The sequence below is a fragment of the Actinia tenebrosa genome, unplaced genomic scaffold (assembly GCF_029948245.1).
Source record: "Actinia tenebrosa isolate PJP-AT-01 unplaced genomic scaffold, QUT_ActTen_1.0 PGA_scaffold0__85_contigs__length_37466705, whole genome shotgun sequence".
NCBI classification, from domain to species: domain Eukaryota; kingdom Metazoa; phylum Cnidaria; class Anthozoa; order Actiniaria; family Actiniidae; genus Actinia; species Actinia tenebrosa.
In genome coordinates this window covers 32,254,964-32,272,884 of record NW_028292569.1, presented here as the reverse complement: position 1 = coordinate 32,272,884, position 17,921 = coordinate 32,254,964, and the positions used below count along the sequence as shown (strand labels likewise).

At 42.3% G+C, this 17,921-nt stretch overlaps 1 long non-coding RNA gene across 1 annotated transcript in view; it reads right to left on the bottom strand.

Annotated features, from left to right (window-relative positions):
- Positions 1-753: 753 nt before the first annotated feature.
- The window catches only part of LOC148914113 (uncharacterized), a 36,796-nt gene continuing 19,628 nt past the window's right edge, over positions 754-17,921 (bottom strand). Inside the window, exon 3 of the long non-coding RNA XR_016121872.1 lies at positions 754-1,461. This is a non-coding gene — a long non-coding RNA (uncharacterized LOC148914113). The remainder of the gene's footprint in view (positions 1,462-17,921) is intronic.

Below are 17,921 nucleotides of genomic sequence, written 5' to 3'. Positions count from 1 at the left end.
TGACCTTGAATGTGACTCATCCAGTCTCTGAAGTATTTTATTCTTTTGTATGGGGTCTTCTTACGGCCTCCATTAGCGTAATACTGCTCTTTGGTAGCATTTGGTACGGCATTACGAATATTCTTACCACATTCGTAACACTGTGCTGACGTGTCGTCTTCTATTTGCATTTTCTTGTCACAACAAATATACTTATTTGGTTTAGTAGGTACAAACTTGGGTTTCAAGCACTTTACACAGAAATCATAAACAAACTCTTTACATTCTTCGCACTCCATATATAGACTAACATATTTGCGCTGTTGCCCCCAACCACACTTGGAGTGGGTTGTTTCCGTAGGTGGATTTTTGACACGGGTCTTGCCCGTGTTGAGATTGCGCTGGAACCCCCATTCCCTATACTACTCTCATAAATGACTGGCTTTCTTCCAAGCTTTGCTTAAATCCTAGACTAAGCAACATGTGTATAGAAGCATATCAAAATACGTCATTTTAGATGATAGCTAGTGAACACTAGCGTGGACTGAGTCGGTGTTCCTAATGAAACAAGTTATCGTAGAAATATAAGTTGAACACCGTAGTGAAAATAGAAAACTGACGTTTCGGACGTTAGTCCTTCGTCGGAGTCATTGACCCCGACGAAGGACTAACGTCCGAAACGTCAGTTTTCTATTTTCACTACGGTGTTCAACTTATATTTCTACGATAACTTGTTTCATACGTCATTTTATATCGATTGACTACGTGGCTTAATTGCAAAATAGAGAAATTTAATACAGACCCGATTGAAGTAGGTTTACATATCCTCCATCAGTTTGGATTTAGAAAGTTGTATTTTTATAAAATGTATCGTCCCCTTTCTAATACCCATAAGAGAAGGTTTTTGTTCCCACCCTATGATTGAAGCATTAATTATTTTTTTAAATATTAGAGTTAATTTTGTATTCAAATTGATTTGAGAAAAAGTAAAGTGCTGAAGCTAGTGCTCTTACGTTTGAAAACCACCTAAAACGCAAAGCGCTATTATTCATGAATTTCTACAATAATCATCAATAATTTGAGAAGTTATAGTTTTTACTTCAAAGAGTGTTTCACTCTTTATCCATCCATGTACCTCGAAGTCGGTCAAAAAAACTCAGGTCTGCTTTCTTTTTTCAACTCACTTCTTGGTGGTTTGGAAATCGAAAGAAACACTCTTTTCCGTGCTTGAAATATAACTACAAGTTGAATTCAAAATGCAAAAATAATTAATAAATTCAAATATACTATATTCATTTACGTCAATCCCTTACCAACCTTAATTTGTTCCCCTTTTCATTCATTTTCCGTTTTATAACTGTTTAAAAATGTTTTAAAAATATTTTACAGTTCAATATGTAGAAAACGGCTAGGAAACTTTTTTGGTTTCCCTGGCTTCAGTCGTGTCCTTTAAACATCCTTGAAAGTGCTTAGATCAGAGTTCTAGAATTGGAAAGTAAATATATTTATTAGTTCGGTACAAGCTATGTAGCTGTGCTTTGAATACAAACTTGATAGTTGTGTGCCTGCATTACAATCTTAATACTAAATTAATGAGTTTGCTATATACCTTCCTTATGTTTTGTCATCTACGGATTTATTTCATGTAATACATGAAGTCACAGGAAGCCCAATTTGAATGAATCTTAAAAGTAAAATAAAATCGGGGGAAATTTTTCAATTTCCTTAAATTACAGATGAAGATAACGTCTCCCATTATAAAAACAATGCATTGAAATCGAATCGAAATGCACTACATCGTTTTCTTTGCGCAAGTATACCCTCATACTTAGAAATTTTGTACATAACTAACAAGCAGCGCCCTCATGGGCTAGTTTCGTTCTTGGAAAATTCTTTGGCAAAGTTTCCCATGGACGACATTTTTAAGCTTTTAATTCCTGGTTAACTTTACTTAAAAAACGAAAGATAACTACAGATAATCCAATACAATATCAGGTTAAGTGAAATTTACCTTGGATGTCTTTCATCGAAATCGAAATCGAAATTTTGCAATTGCAAGCAATTGCTCTAGAAAAAGTGTCGTTTCTGCTCAGCCATTTTATATATGGAAACTACTTACCATATTTGGAGTTTGAGGTATGTTTGTCTCGCAAAAAGACCAATTTTCGGGGTAAATTTTATCAAAATTTACACAAATTCGAGTGAAACCACATTTTAAAGTCGGCCATTTTGTTTTTTGCCAAGAAAAGACTGGAAAAGAGCCACAGAGTGACCGTTGTTTGATAGGCCTTTTACCACAGAAAGCCCGAGAAAACGACCCTGATTGTTTGATATGGGATTTTTTTAGGACAAAAAAAGTCAATAAGCTTAAAACAAACTTGAAAACTGGTCAAAAAAGGTGGGCAAAGAAAAAAAGAAGCTTACTTACGTCTTTTACATAACGATGTTTGGTTTTACTTAGGAAATTTCATGTTCTTATATGAAACGTATTTTTACCGCTATGAAAAAAAAAAAAATGCTTTAGTAGCATCATGAGATAGAAAATTGGCAGGAAATCATTATAAACTAACTAAACTTGTGAAATGAAGGCCCTGAACGTATCATCAGTTAAAAAATAGTTTTCCTATCCTAATTCTTCATTAAAATATTTTTATATATAAACTTTTCGATAATATTGTAAACCTAAAGTGCCTATCACCTTCTGATAATATTCACACTATTGATTCTACATGGGGTAAGATGTTGAATAACACTAATATATATATATATAGTTTAAGTGCAATTTCTTGAAGCGTTTTTCCATGCCATATGCTAATGCTGTGACGTATGAGGAGTAGTCATTTAATGTACAAAACACTACTGGTACAGAAAAACTAAATTTGAAATACGCCATTGTTTTCCCCATTGCTCTTATATAAATGATTGCAAGTTAGTTTTCCCATAGAAGCCGGTGTTTTGAATTACGAGGAACAAAAAAAAACCTTATAATGCCTCGTCATACGTCACAGCATTAGCATATGGCATGGAAAAACCTTCATAACTTCAAGAAGCCGCACTCAAAACTATGAATTTTTTTCGAGTTATTCAACATCTTACCCCATGTGGAATCAAAACTGAGAATATTGTCAGAAGGGTGATAGGCATTTTAAGCCTATTACATTTTGAGATTCTATTTTACCAGTTTTCATCTGTTTTTATGTGTGAAAAGATACGGAAATCAGATCACGAACGACGTAAAAGTTTTCGAAAAACTAAGTTTACATTAATTTAAACTTGACAAGAACAACTGAGACAAAATAGAAAATAATGCAGTTTTCTTTGTCAGTAAATTGGTGTTTAAGTGTTTAAGGTGGAACCAAATTAATTCAGAGCGAATGTTGGACAATTTTATCCTCGCTTCCTTCTCAAAACTATTGCGTCAATTTAATTGTATTTTTCATATGATGTACTTGGATTATCCTAGATTCTAACAGCGTATTTTATTTTAAGATTTTTTTAATGTTTAGTCTATTATGATCGAAAATCAAACAGTGCTATTTTTAGTTTTTGGCCTTTTTCTCCTCATTCCCATGTACGATTTTTCTGAAATTTTCAGTATCTCATCACCCAGTACCATTGCAGCCTGTTGCATGGAAAGTCTTGGGTAGAAATAAAGTTATGACGCCGCTTGAAAATTCGATCCAAAATTTGAAGCATAAGAAACATCGCGCTTTAGAAACATTACCATTGAATGGATTGCCTTGAAGTTTTCACATACCTATTTCCAAGTATTGAGGATGAGCCTTACGAAAAATCAGCATCAAAGCTTAAAAAGTCATTGAATAAATGTTTTTTTACCAATTGTCGTTGTAAACCTCAAAAATGAGAGTTTTGCTAAAAATTACATTTTCGCCTTTTTCTTCAAAAGGGCTCCAAGTTTTTTCTTTAAACTTCCTACATCAATAGACCAGAGCTTTATCTAAATGGTAGTGAAATTTCTACAGCTCGTCCTATCCAAATTTTGGAGAAAACATTTTTTAAAAGTGAGGTGTACCTAAAGAGCTCACCCCGCTAGAAATAATTAATTCAATATCGGTCGACAACAACGCTCTCGGACATTCCACTGCAATGTTAACTTCGGGACAGGTTCGGCAGAATATCTGCATAAACACAATGACATTAGAACGTTTTCCAACAACCGGGGTTAGAAATTCTAATGAGTTTGCTAATATGCTAATGATCTACGTACCGTACTGCCAGCTAAATTATACCGAAATAATCTCAGTGAAGAAGTTTTAATTTCAAAATGTTATTCTTATTGCGCTTTCTGTGAACCTGGTATAAATTCCAGGAATGTAAATGAACTCAACGTTAAAAAGCTCAAAACTATTAACGCTATCTTTAGTTTTTAGAGAAGTAAACTCGCTGTTGCTGGTGCTGGCCTATCTCCGCAGGCTTTTCAGAAGTTTTATATGAATTTACTTTTCTAAAAACTCACAAAAATTTGTTACAAGATTTTTATAGAAGTTTCATTTATCAGCAACGTTTGTAAATTACAAGTCTTTGAGTAGAAGTGACGATATACCAGCCCGCTATAACAGTCGAGACTGAAGATTGGATTCCATTTTTTTATAGCTTAGTTATTTTTATCTAGATATTTGTCCACCTTGCTTAAAACAGCATCTACTTTACTCATCGTTTCCAAAGCCTTTTCGCACATTTTCTTATGTGCAGCGTGGGTTTCTGCATTGTTAACCTTCCTCTTTTTAGATACCTTGTTCGTACCGGCAATGCAGTCATCTTTTTCATCAAACTCGCTCTCGCATGATGATAACGCAACATACTCTCCCTCTATTAATTTATCCTTCATTGCTTGTCTTCTCTGGGAAGACGTTTTCTTCTCTGCATACTTCATGGAGTCTATTGGTTCAGTCGGGGAACACAACATTTTCTTTAAAATGTTCTTCATTCTGGTAATAAGTCGACTCGCCAGTGATTTCTCCAGATAGAGTGCCACAACATGATGAGGGAGTTGTGCCTCTACAGGATCCTTTCTTTGCAGTACTGTAGGATGTCAGGCCACTCTTTGCTATTACATTCGTTGTAGCATTTAGAAATAAATTCAATTTCCTTTTCACCAACATTAGCACGCTTTGGTAGTGATCATAATTAAAATTACAAACCATAAGTTGAAAACGATAATAACATTAATTTGTCGCAATAGTCCAGAAATGGGCTTTAAATGGTCTACTTACCTAACCCATGTGAAATTCCCTGTATTAGAGAATCTTTTTGTGACATCTTGACAAAACTTTTATCAAAAATAATCAAGTAAACTAGCTAAACTCAATTGTCACTCGATGGGCACTGAATGCTCAGAAAATTCCGAAGTGCAAAACTCCCGAACAGCCTGGACTATTACAATAACGGTGTTAGTTCCACGCTTCGATTTTAATTATTCAAAAATAGAAGTTTGACTGGTAGTCACTGTGAACGTGAGATGCAGATTCAGGATATACGTGTGCTGCTTTTGCAAATACTCGCAATTTTGATACTTCTGTCTGCTTTCCAGCCGAAATAGACCTCTTCTTCCAGGCTTCCGTGGCAGTGGATTTGATGGCAGGGATAGCAGCAGTTAGGCGGACTCGCGAAGCGCCGGCATTGCCAAAAATCACAAGTCGAAAAACACCAGGGGGGGGGGGGGTGGGTTTTTGGAGGTCGGTAACCCGCGGAACAGGGGGTCTTGCGCGATCCGCCGGCAGCGCGAAAGGTGCCTAACTGCTGCTCTGTTGGGGTCGCAAACGGAGGGAAAGATATTCTTTAGATATACATGGCATCCGTCAACGACATTCAAAACGAAACTGTGCGCAGGCTGGGAAATCAGGTGATGGATAACTCAGATGCGGATTTTGTCTTCGCTACATTCATGGAGGGCAAGACAGACAAGACTATGAATCACGAGATGGCTGAAAGGATAATCAACAGAATGCCGGACGGTGACTACCGTTTGGAGTTGACGTTCGTGAAGTATTTGGACGGCGAGTGGGTGATAGAAAAGGGCCGTAATCCCATCAGGGCGTCTGGCAAGCAGAGTTTGTTCGTCTTGAATAAGCATACGAGACCAGGGGCATTGGAGGGAATTGACATGCTCTTCTATGAGGTCGCTTACCCGGTTACCGTGGTCATTTACGGCGCGTACGAGATTAAGGAGCCGGATGTTAAGAAGTTGCGACCAATGCGACATCCGGGTAATTGTGTCGGGAAGTTGGTAAGAGAGTTCTTCGAAGATTCCTCTCGTGGCGGTAAGCTTACGCCCAAGAGGAGAGAAGCCATCAGGAAATGGGAAAATGACACTTATAAGACTGGAGGCTCTATTGAGAACATCAAGAAGTTAGAGACGGCCTTAGAACGCCGCATACACGTGAAGGACATCACGGACGGTCTCATTTACGAAGGGACGAAAAAATATGGAGGTAGAGGTGCCCCCATAATCATCTACCAACACAATGGACACGCTTGGCGAGAACTTAGGTTCCCCAAAAAGAAGGAAACTAAGGTTTATAAAGCATCGCCGTTGGCAGAATTGGTCCACGAGAATTCCGTTTGGTTGATGGACGCGGAAGGAAGTCAGTTTATGACGCAGGATGGTACTCTTTACAGGCCTCTAGTAGAACACCAACGCATTCAAAGTGCCTGTGAAACCTTAGGGGAAGACTTCTCAGACGAGGTCCTTAGCTCTCGTAGTTTGGACTTTCTAGCCGCGAAGAAAAGAAACGGCTGGAAGTCCACGCCTAAGGAATTCGCCGACATAGCCAAAGCCTGTGTAGAGCATGGTCATGGAGGTCTGTGGAACATGGAGTATGACGAGAACGAATACGTCTCCTTAGACATGAAACATTGTTACCCTGCCAGTTTTAAAGGCCTCGGGGATTGTAAGGAGTATTACGACCGCTACGGGCATCCAGACTCACAATTCTTTCGTGTGTCTTTGCCAGGTAAATACGACGCCCCAGCTACGGGGTTCGTGCGGTTGACCACGTGGAAGTTAGCAAAGGGCTTACATCCAATAATTTACGCGTGGTATGGGAAACATCTGCAGGAGAAAGAATGGATTCCCATACCCCTGCTGAAGTTTCTCGAAGAGCGCGAGCTTCTCACGTACGCAGCGCATGAAGCCATACTTTGTCACTCTGCATTTACGCAATGGCTTCCGGAGCATAACCCCACCGCCAGAATCGTCATAGGAAAGTTCACCCAAGGCGCAAAAGAAGGAGAAAAGCACATGCAGCGGCGTTTGATAACCGATGACGGAGAGTTGAGCTTCCTCGTAAAACGTGCACATGAGCAAGGAACTATGGTGTCCGTAGAGAAGTGGAATTATTTCATAGAAGGCCAAGGGGAACGGCAATGGAATGCGTTGTGTTATTACCAAGATCATCGCCCGCAATATTACCATTTACGCGCCAGCATGCTCGCATATGCGCATATTAATCTATTGTCAATGCTGTTGCGGTTTGACAAAGAGGACGTTCCACGCGTGGCCACGGATTCTTTGTATGTGAAGCCCGAAGTGTTAGAAAAAATGCAAGAGTTTTACACGGAGGACGAACTCGCGGAAAGTGGTCAATGGCGTATAAAAGATGAAGAGATAAAAGCCTGGAGAGAACGTGTGGAATACCACGGGGAACACGTAAAAGGTGCCACCGTCCCCACCGTGGAGCCATTGCCATCCGTCGACGACCCCATTTCTTACCAACGCTTTTCGTACCTGTACGGGCCGGGAGGCAGCGGTAAGACCACCAGGGTTTTGGAATTATTTCCTCGCGTGAAGGTGTTAACGCCGACACACCGCCTTGAAAGAGAATTGACGGAGATGGGTTACGACGCGCAAACGTACCACAGCTTCCTTCGCTGGAACGGTCAAAAGTGGGTGCCGGAAGCAATACGCGACATACCCCCGGTGATATTATGGGATGAGATTTGCACCGTGCCATTAGAAATCGTGCAGGAATTTGTAGACTTCCTCCGCGGAAAGTGTCAAGTTATATTTGCCGGAGATCCATGCCAACCTCCTCCCATTTGCGGAGAAATGCCCCATAAATGGTTAAAAGGAATGGTAGACCATGCAGAGGAAATCAACGCCGACTACCGCAGCAAGGATCAAGTAAGAAACTTAAAGGCGGAACTTCGGGGCCTCAGTGATGCCGAGCAAAACAAGACGCTGCGTAAACGCATCCGAGCGAAGTCTTACGAGGACTTCCTTTGCGCGTGGCATCCAGAGGATTTGGTGTTGAGCAGCAAGCGCGCAGCACAATCGCGAATACAGAAAGATTTGTTAAGCGTACACCGCGAAAGATTCCCTGGCCATTTGGTGCCCGTTTGCTACAAGCCCCACGATACCCGCATGCAGAAGAGAGACGTGTGGGTGCCGGGCACCGACGTCCAACTGCGAAACGCGGTAACTCATGATAAAGCCTGGGTGCCTATGGGAAAGGTTGAAAAAATAACCTCCCATCCAGATTGGCGTTTGGGATATTGTATGACAGTCCACAGCGCGCAAGGGCTTACCATAAAAGAAACCTTATGGATCATAGACCAGCGGTTATGTTGGAGTAATTTGATATATACCGCTGTAAGCCGTGTAGAATATGCCAAACAGTTGCGGAGGGCTTGGGGTCCGCAATTGCGTTACGATAAAACGCCAGAGGACGTAGCAAAGGAGAACATTGCTAAGAAACTCCTTCGCTACAAAAGACACGACGAAGAAAAAAATATGACGTTCGACCTATGCGTGGACGACGTCTATAAGGAAGGGGCACGGTGTGCCAAGTGTAACATACCTCTACTATGGAGGTTTGACCCAAATGACGATCAGCAGTTCTCCGTGGATCGCATCAACAACAAGCGCGGCCATTGTAGAGGCCACGTAAGGTTAACGTGCCTAGAGTGCAATCGGGCGCGCGGTGCTGCGCTACTTTGAAGGGCAGCTAGCACTACTCTGAGTCTTTGGGGACTATGAGCAGCTCTTCCTTGACGAATCCACGACTTGGGCCATTTAAGTAATACAACACGGGTTGCCCTTCCTTGGTGACGGACTTCGAAATCTCATACGTTTCCAGAGACCAGTTAGGATCCGTGGCTCTCTTACTGCCACCTTCGAGTTCCCCCGGCTGATAGAGGTATCTGACCACTATGTCGCGGGGGAGCTTTTTTTCCTTCAGTCCGACCGCCCTCGAACTTCTGACGTAGGACTTGTGTTCCACGTGTTTCTTTTTTATGGCGTCCCTGGGTTTCATTCCCGTAGTCCTGGCCGCCTCGTTGTTCAAAGCCACGATGACCTGGGGGAGCCTCTGGGTCCATTCCCTGTTGCGTTTGGAGGGATCTTCCAGCTCTTTCCAATACTGGTATCCAAAGAGACGCTCGGCCAGAGTCTTATTGAATCTTTCGACGATGCTCTGACCCCTGTGGTACTCTGCCTCGGCTCTCCTAATCTTAGTGCTGTGGTCTTTCAGGGTCTTAGTAACCACGCCCATGAACTCCGTCCCCGCATCCACTTGCAGCAGCTTAGGCCATTTCAAGACGCGCTTATAAATCCTACCTAGGGCTTCTGCGACTTCCCCAGAATCCTTGCTGGTTATGGGTTCGGCGTCCTTATATCTGCTTGCGATATCCACTACGGTCAAAGCGTATCTATAGGTCTTTCTTCTTACCTTGTCGTGCGGTAAGAAAAGCAAATCTGCCTGATGAACTTCATTGGGGGTATTTACGGTAAAGCTGGGCCTGGGAATGTACTTAGGCACGGGAAGATAAACCTGCCAGAGGGTTTGCTTTTTTAACCAATTCTTAGCCGTTTCTTCTGATACCCTGGCCGCGGTCGCGAGTTTCTTGATAACCGACGCTCCTCTCCAATAGCCTTCGGGCCCATAGTAAATCCTTTTGAGTTTGTCCTCTACGCGGCCCATTATATGAATTCCAAAACAAGATTGATCTTACGTCCGTTAAAATCCACCGTCTCTCCGTCCACCTTAATGGTGATGTTTATGCTTTCTACCAAATTAGACAAGTCATAGCTCAAAGAAATGGGAGTGTATTCTACCAGGTCAAATGGATTACCCTTAGGTAGGAATTTGGACATAAGAGAAGACTTTTCTCCATCGTTGTAACTATTGGCCAAATCGCAATAGACTTCGTAAGAGGATGCGACTTTCCATTTTACATCATATGTACTGCCGCTATTTATCGTGGTACTAGTAAGGCCCAGGAGTTCTACCAATGAGCTGTCCTTTAAATTAGCGCTTCCACTATTTTTCTTGAATTTCATTTCATGGGGTAATCCTGTGGTAAGAGTATATCCATGCTTTGCTAGCTCCTTAGCCAGCGTTATGGGGGTGTAATGGGAATCTGGTAACTTTGGCTTGGTGCCGGAAGTTCCGACGACAAAGCCATTGACTAAATTATACCAAGAATTGTACAAAGAGCAACTAGCCAACCGAACCCTTTCCGCGCGGATGGGGGGATTCAGATAAGTGGTAAAGTTATTCTTGTCGCTTTCCAAAAAGACGATCATTATATTAGATACGCCAAAGCTATGCCTCCTGCCAGCCCTGCGACTCCTACGAAGACCAACTCACTATCTTTTTGTTTCTTAGAAGGCTGGTAGTAATTCTTGAACTGAGGCTTTCTTAACCTAAAGTCGGGGTGTGCTTGCGCATAAAGTTTAAAGGCGTAGTCTGTATTTTCGAAGTTCTTATCCGCCTGCATTTTGTCTTGGTAGTTCTTGTCCAACCAATCCCTGTAGGCTTGTCTCTTCTTATTCCAAGCTGCCACGTCTCGCTGATATTTCTCCAGCGCTAAGTCGTGCCTCTTCCTCTCAGCGTTAGATTCTGCGTTTCTATCACCGCTAACTAATTTATCCAGATATCTACCACCATAATTAGCTCCAGTGAATGCTAAAGCTACAATAACTCCACCTGCGACTAAGCTAACGATTATATGTTAGGCAGGTACTTTTCCTTCTGTAGGTAATCCTTTAGCATGATAGCCCCGCCTACGGCAGCGGTCATTTTAGCAAAATTAGCGAAGCTCTTGCTTGGGTCTTCAGTAAAGTCTTCTTTGAGCACTTTCTTACCCACCCAACCAATACCCGCAACGATGGAAGTAATAATAGCTGCTTCTTCAACAGTTTTCAACAACGCGGTCGACATTATATTACAAAGCGAGAAGGTTATTCCATTTCAGGGATCTTACTTTTTCTAACCTCCACGGGCGCGTGATATGTTGCGGCCTCCCACTTTACTTTTGGCTTCGTAGCCCGCCATTGTAAGTAGAGGCTGCCTGCTGCTATAGCAACTCCTAACGCGCCAATGACGTAGCCGGGATTCCAAAAGGATTCCTCTTCTTTCTCTTTCTTTGCTTTGTTCTTCTTGTTCATCTCCGCGAGCTTCTTTCCGGCAGCGACTCTGCCTGGAGATTTAGCCTTGGTAATCTTCTGCTCGGGCTGCTCTGCCTTCGACTCTGGTTCACTCATTTATATCTAAGGACTTGAAGGACTTGATAAGTACTTGAGAATGACTTAAGGATGACTTGACAATGACTTGACTAAGTACTTGACAATGACTTAAGAACGACTTGACTAAGTACTTGACAATGACTTAAGGACGACTTGACTAAGTACTTAAGGATAACTTGACTAAGTACTTGAGGTGACTTGACTAAGTACTTGACTAAGTACTTGACAATGACTTGACTAAGTACTTGACTAAGTACTTGACAATGACTTGACTAAGTACTTGAGGCGACTTGATCAGGTACCTCAGCAAGTGCTGCCTGGAAGGCTTCTCTGTCCTTCTTGAAGTCCTTCCAAGAGGCACCAAAGGTGCCCGCAAGTTCCTTCAAGTCGACATGCTGAGCTACGTGCAAAGCCACAGAGGCGACTGCCATTAACTTACCGCACTTCAAAGACAACCAGCCGCAGGTTATCTTAAGTTCTTGGGCGATGACATAGTCCTCGCTAATGTCCTTCTGTAGTTGCTCCACGTCGTCTATGGGCAGCGCAAGTCCAAGCAATTTGGTGGCAAGTCGGATAGCGGAGTCTGCTACGGCGTCCGTGGTCTTACTTGCAAGGGCAGCCTCATACCTCTTATGGAACTTTTTGACTTCCTCTTCTGACAACTTATTAACCTGCTCATGGGTAAGTTCCTTGCCTATCATTTCTTTGCACTTCCCCGAAGATACCAGGACGTTAAGTTGTTCCTTAAGGTTACTTTCATCTAGCTGCGTGGGGACTTCATCTAAGAGCTGCTCAATGTCCATATATGTTAATGGAATACGGAAACCTCAAAGAGAAGATCATCTTGGAATGTTGGTGCGTCTTTAAATGCCGCATGTATTCATGCAACTGTTACTTGGATATCTCACCCCCATAGTCGCTTAAGATGGTTTCCAGGTCACTACGGCTCGGAGTATAAAATACGACCAGGGAGCCTATGTTTTCCCTGAAGGGCTTAGAGACGCTGGTAAGCTGCTGGGAAAGCAACCAAACGCTGATATTGTCATGCCTACCGCTGAAGGCGAGTTTAACGAGCTCGGAAGTGCGTCTTTTTACGTCGTCCCCGCAGGCAATGTCATCCAGTATGAGGAGTGTCTGCGTATCTTTAGGGAATTGTTTGTGCCAAAACTTCAAATGGCTGGATAACTCGTTAGGGTCTAAGATATCTACGAAGAAGTCGTCATCTTTCACTCCTATGCCCGTCCAGGTGCGGTTATTCACATAGGTGGGACAAAGTAGCACTACGTAGTCAAAGCGGTATCTAAAGGGTCCTAATAGCTGCTCCACGACGAACTGGGTCTTTCCGCAGCCGGTGGGTCCTACTATCAGAGCATTGCAGGGAATATGGTTCGGATCCATTATATATACGATGGACCCAGTGGAAGCAGTAAGAAGGATTGCCGCCGACGCAAAAGATAAAAGAGACACCATAGAAATGCAAAGGGAGGAGATCGATCGGCTGCGGGAGCGCGTGCAGGAATTGTATGATGAAATGTGCAGCCTGAAGCGCGCGGAAAGGTTTGGCGCGCTTTTGACGATGGCAACGTGGGCAAAAGAAAGCATTAAGGACTTTATGCGATATCCGCTGTAGAGCTGTTTAAAAGACACTTCAGAATGTTAAAGATAAGGTTGTTATATTGTTAAAGACATATGCATGCTGCTTTAAAAGATGTCTTAGAATGTTAAAGATAAGGTTGTTAAATTGTTAAAGATATACGTATGAGTCATTTAAAAGACACCTTAGAATGTTAAAGATAAGGTTGTTAAGTCGTTAAAGATACGTGCATGCTGCTTGAAAAGATGTCTTAGAATGTTAAAGATAAGGTTGTTAAATTGTTAAAGATATACGTATGAGTCATTTAAAAGATGTCTTAGAATGTTAAAGATAAGGTTGTTAAATTGTTAAAGATATGTGCATGCTGCTTTAAAAGATGTCTTAGAATGTTAAGTGTATGGTTGTTAAATTGTTAAAGATATGTGCATGCTGCTTTAAAAGATGTCTTAGAATGTTAAGTGTATGGTCGTTAAATTGTTAAAGATATGCTGCGTGTGCTGTTTAAAAGACACCTTAGAATGTTAACTATAAGGTCGTTAAATTGTTAAGTATGTCTTGCATGTTACTTCTAAAAGACACTTCAGAATGTCGAGTATAAGGTCGTTAAATTGTTAAGGACTATTATTTCTTCTTTTAAGAAAATATACCTAAGGATATTTCTTTTCTTAAGAAAAAAGAAGAGATAATAGTCTTTAACAATTTAACAACCTTATCTTTAACATTCTGAAGTGTCTTTTAAAGCAGCATACGTATATCTTTAACAATTTAACAACCTTATCTTTAACATTCTGAAGTGTCTTTTAAAGCAGCATACGTATATCTTTAACAATTTAACAACCTTATCTTTAACATTCTGAAGTGTCTTTTAAAGCAGCATACGTATATCTTTAACAATTTAACAACCTTATCTTTAACATTCTAAGACATCTTTTTTCTTAGAAGTAACATCCTTAACAATATAACAACCTTATATTTAACATTCTGAAGTGTCTTTTAAAGCAGCATGCAGACATACTTAACAATATAACAACCTTATATTTAACATTCTGAAGTGTCTTTTAAACGCAGCTGTATGCTCCCGTAGACCTGTTTTAAAAGACACTGCAGAATGTTAACAATAAAGTTAAAAATACGTTATATTGTGGTTAAGGTACACTTAAGTATAAATGAACTGTTCAATGTGTAAAAAGGTGTTCAGCACCAAGCAAAGACTACAATACCACGTTCGTCGTGGCGTTTGCACAAAGAAACCAATTAGTAAAGTTTGTAAGGATTGTGGTAAAGAATTCAGCACCGTTCAAAAGATGCGACAACATCAAGACAAACGCATTTGTGGGCTTTGCAAGGGCTGTAATAAGGAATTTCCTAACACCTCCGAGCACCTGAAAAGGGGCGTCTGTGAACAAAGCAGACAGTGTAGTTTCTGTAATAAGATACTAAGCAGTCGTCAGCGTTTACAGACGCATCGGAAAACACACGAAGTCAACTATCGATTTCTCTTTGGGAGCTACGACTTAGAAGGCGTGGATTGCCACCAATGTGCGGATATGATGAGTCGCTGCCCGCATAAAGAGGATTACTTAAGGAATCGCATAGATTACCATAAGAAGATAGTCCGTACTTACCCCTCTTTCGAACGCGCAGAAGGCGTTCCGTGGACTAAGAGGGAGTATTGGAGGCAAGAGTGCGATCGTTGTGGTTGCATCAGAGAAGAGGAACATATCTTCAACTGCCTCGACAAATAAGCGTCCTTAACAATATAACAACCTTATACTCAACATTCTGAGACCCTTTTAGAATGGGGTTTGCGCAAACCCCATTCTCATTTATTATTAAGGATAATGAATAAAAATAAGAACCCCTTTAAAGGTATATGCTAGCCTACGCAGCCGCCTTCTTAGGAGGCATTCTAATCACCCTTTCAATATATGGACTGTATTACGTGCGAACCACCAGCTGATTGCATTACGCCGCCGCGTAAAAAATACACCTGCCTTCATTGCGGCAAGGTATTTCTTGAAGGATCGCATTGGTGCTCCGCGGCAGACATTACGAATGCAGAGGACTCTCAGGCTCATACTTGACTACGTCAAATACCCACCTGCCATCCTTTTTACCATGGCTCATAACATGGGTAACATCCTGCCCTTCGATGGCGTATCTTATCCTATCGGGCGCCCAAAGGGTGTATGTTCTTTTTTTATTCTTTAAGACCAAACGCAGGCGGTCCAAGTCTTCAAAGACCACGTAATTCTTTATCTCATAAATCTCCCCCACCTGCAAATCCCTCCAGTGCGTTTGTATAAACTTTAACTCGTTAAATTTATCCTTGTCCATATATTCTATGAAATATCTTTAAGTGTGTTGCCAAAGTCTCCGAGGTTTTAAAGCCCTTACAACACCACCTGCAGGGAATTCGTAGGTGTTCAGCATACGCAGTGATCTCCCTGCAAATGACATCGTAGTCGCTGCTTACGAGGACCTTATAGCCGTTTTCTTCATACCTCTGTAAGAGCAGTTGCTGATCCTCAGATAACCTACCGTTGCCTTTTGGAGTCTTTAGCTCTATGCAGAATCCACAGTAATGCGTATGCGCATTCAAGATCATTAAGTCGGGTTGACCGCGTTGATATCCTTTCTGCCAGCACTTTATACGTTTGCCGTCCGAATCCTGCAGTTCGCCTAGACCAGGGGCTATGAGCATTTGGGGGTAAAACTTGCGGATGTAGTCCACCACCTTTTTATGCAGGTCAAACTCATTTTCTATTTTGAATACCAACTTGTTTGGACCGTCGAAGCGCTTGTCTATTGCATATTTACCCGTCTTACGCAGCGCGGGTAGGACTTCCTCAAAGACCCAATCACGAAACTCCACAGCTTTGGGTAGTTTGGAGCTAAATATCAGTTCGTACAAACCAGGTTCGGATATAAACACGGAATGTGGCTGTGCGTTAGCAAGGGAGCGGTGATTTGGAGCCCCCCTTAGCTCATCCAACCTTTTCTTGTATTTATCAGAGACGTGATCCTTAATTGCATCTCTGGGGCGCTCATAGCCCAACGCCAAAGCCACCTCCTTCGCTTTGAAGTACAAAGTTTCGCCTTGCACTATGCATTGCAGTTTGGTGTCGTTGTTTTCGAATACGCGAAGCATCGTATATCTAAGGAATATTTTAACCTTAATATGCAACGCTCTTTAGCTGATTCATTTCTACGCTTAGCTGCGCATCTGAGACGACGAATATGTAGCAGTTTATCTCGACACCGTCGCCCGCGGAGGCATTTTTGGTGCGCTTGATCTCCAATGTTATGCCATCCTGGGTGTTTACCAGCCGCAAACCCTGGCCATGTAGGTCTTCGTCGTTAATGGTGCGCATGTCAATCCACAGCGCATACTTATCCTTAAAGAATTCCTCGGGGCTAATTTGGTCACCAAACTTACGCTTTGCCTCTCTGTAAACGTCTGCGGGCTTTATCCCCCTGGGAGTAAACTTTGTTGGGAACGCCGTTTATGTTGACCCCCACATTAGTAATGTTGGGGTTGTGAAAGGCCTCGGAGTTGCGCTTACCAGCCTCACAGGGTTTGGCAAACACCAGCATCAACCCCGTGAGACTTCTTCGGGGGAGGTTAATACTTTGGTTAATAACCTCATCCGTCTTATCCAAGAAGCTAAATGTCTTATACATCACTACGTGGTCGTAAAGGAATGCCTTTCCGGAGCTGTATTCCATGCCAGCGCTACGGGCCAGCTCTTCGCTGTACACCGTTTCGTACTGTAGCTCTAAGTTGGTAATAGAGTATGGGGTTGTTGTGGTAAGTGCACTGCTTAGCCCACCAATGATGTTATTAGCATCTGCTAAAGTTACTTCAAACTGTAACTCGGATAACTGTCTTGGGTAATACACACCGTGATTCGTGATTACTTCAAAGTCCAGTGGTATGACATACTTGCTACCATAGGCGGTCTTTATTCGCTTTGCGTCTGCCACTGCGGTTTCTCCGCTGCCGTCAGTAGGTTGCGTTTTCGTAGGTGTGCGGACCTTACGTAGGATGACACTACCAATTCCTTGTTCTATCCTTTGCGCGCGGTCAAATGCCGTTAACCATAGATCCTTGTAGGTGGTATACAGATCGTACTTATTTAAGTCCAGCAAGGATTCCCCAGCGAACTTTACGCGCATCTTAGAAACGATGTTGCGACCCACGTTGTTAACGATAATCCTTTCATCCGTGGGGTTAGACTGCACCGCTAGGTCAAACCTCAAAGCCAAGGTGCCAGGAACCAATACTAGGTTATCCGTTAGGCGGGGAACGCCCACATACAGCGTTTCTCCAGGTTTAGCGCTGCTGGGCGTGAATGTGACCCGGTGAAAGGTGCGTTCTGCTTTCAGTCCGCCAACCTGCTTAGGTAATACGTTGGGATTTAACTTTGAGCTTATCATATATAATGGAAGTAGAAGGAACGGATTTTGATCCCCTTACCGAAGAAGGTCAAGTTGATATTAATGACGAAGAATATGAAACCCTGCTTCCTGATGACAATGTAGACCCCCGAGGCCTTTTTGATAAATTGCTGAGCAAGTATGGCGTCAGGGCCCGCGATGCTATGCGTTCTTTGAGAGATAAATTCAAGTCTAAGAACCCCCACACGCCCATTCCAGAATACTTACAAATGGAATCCCTTGGCGTGCGGTCGGACTTAATAGCGGACCTCATCGAGGACCTAAGGGAGCGATACCCAAGCCTAAACCTGGCTCTTTTGGACTTACAAATAGGAGACAAAGGGCAGGTTCAAGTTAGAGAATCGGGTAGGAAAAAATGGTACAACCTGTATCAAAGGAAGAATTCCAGCCTGCTTAACA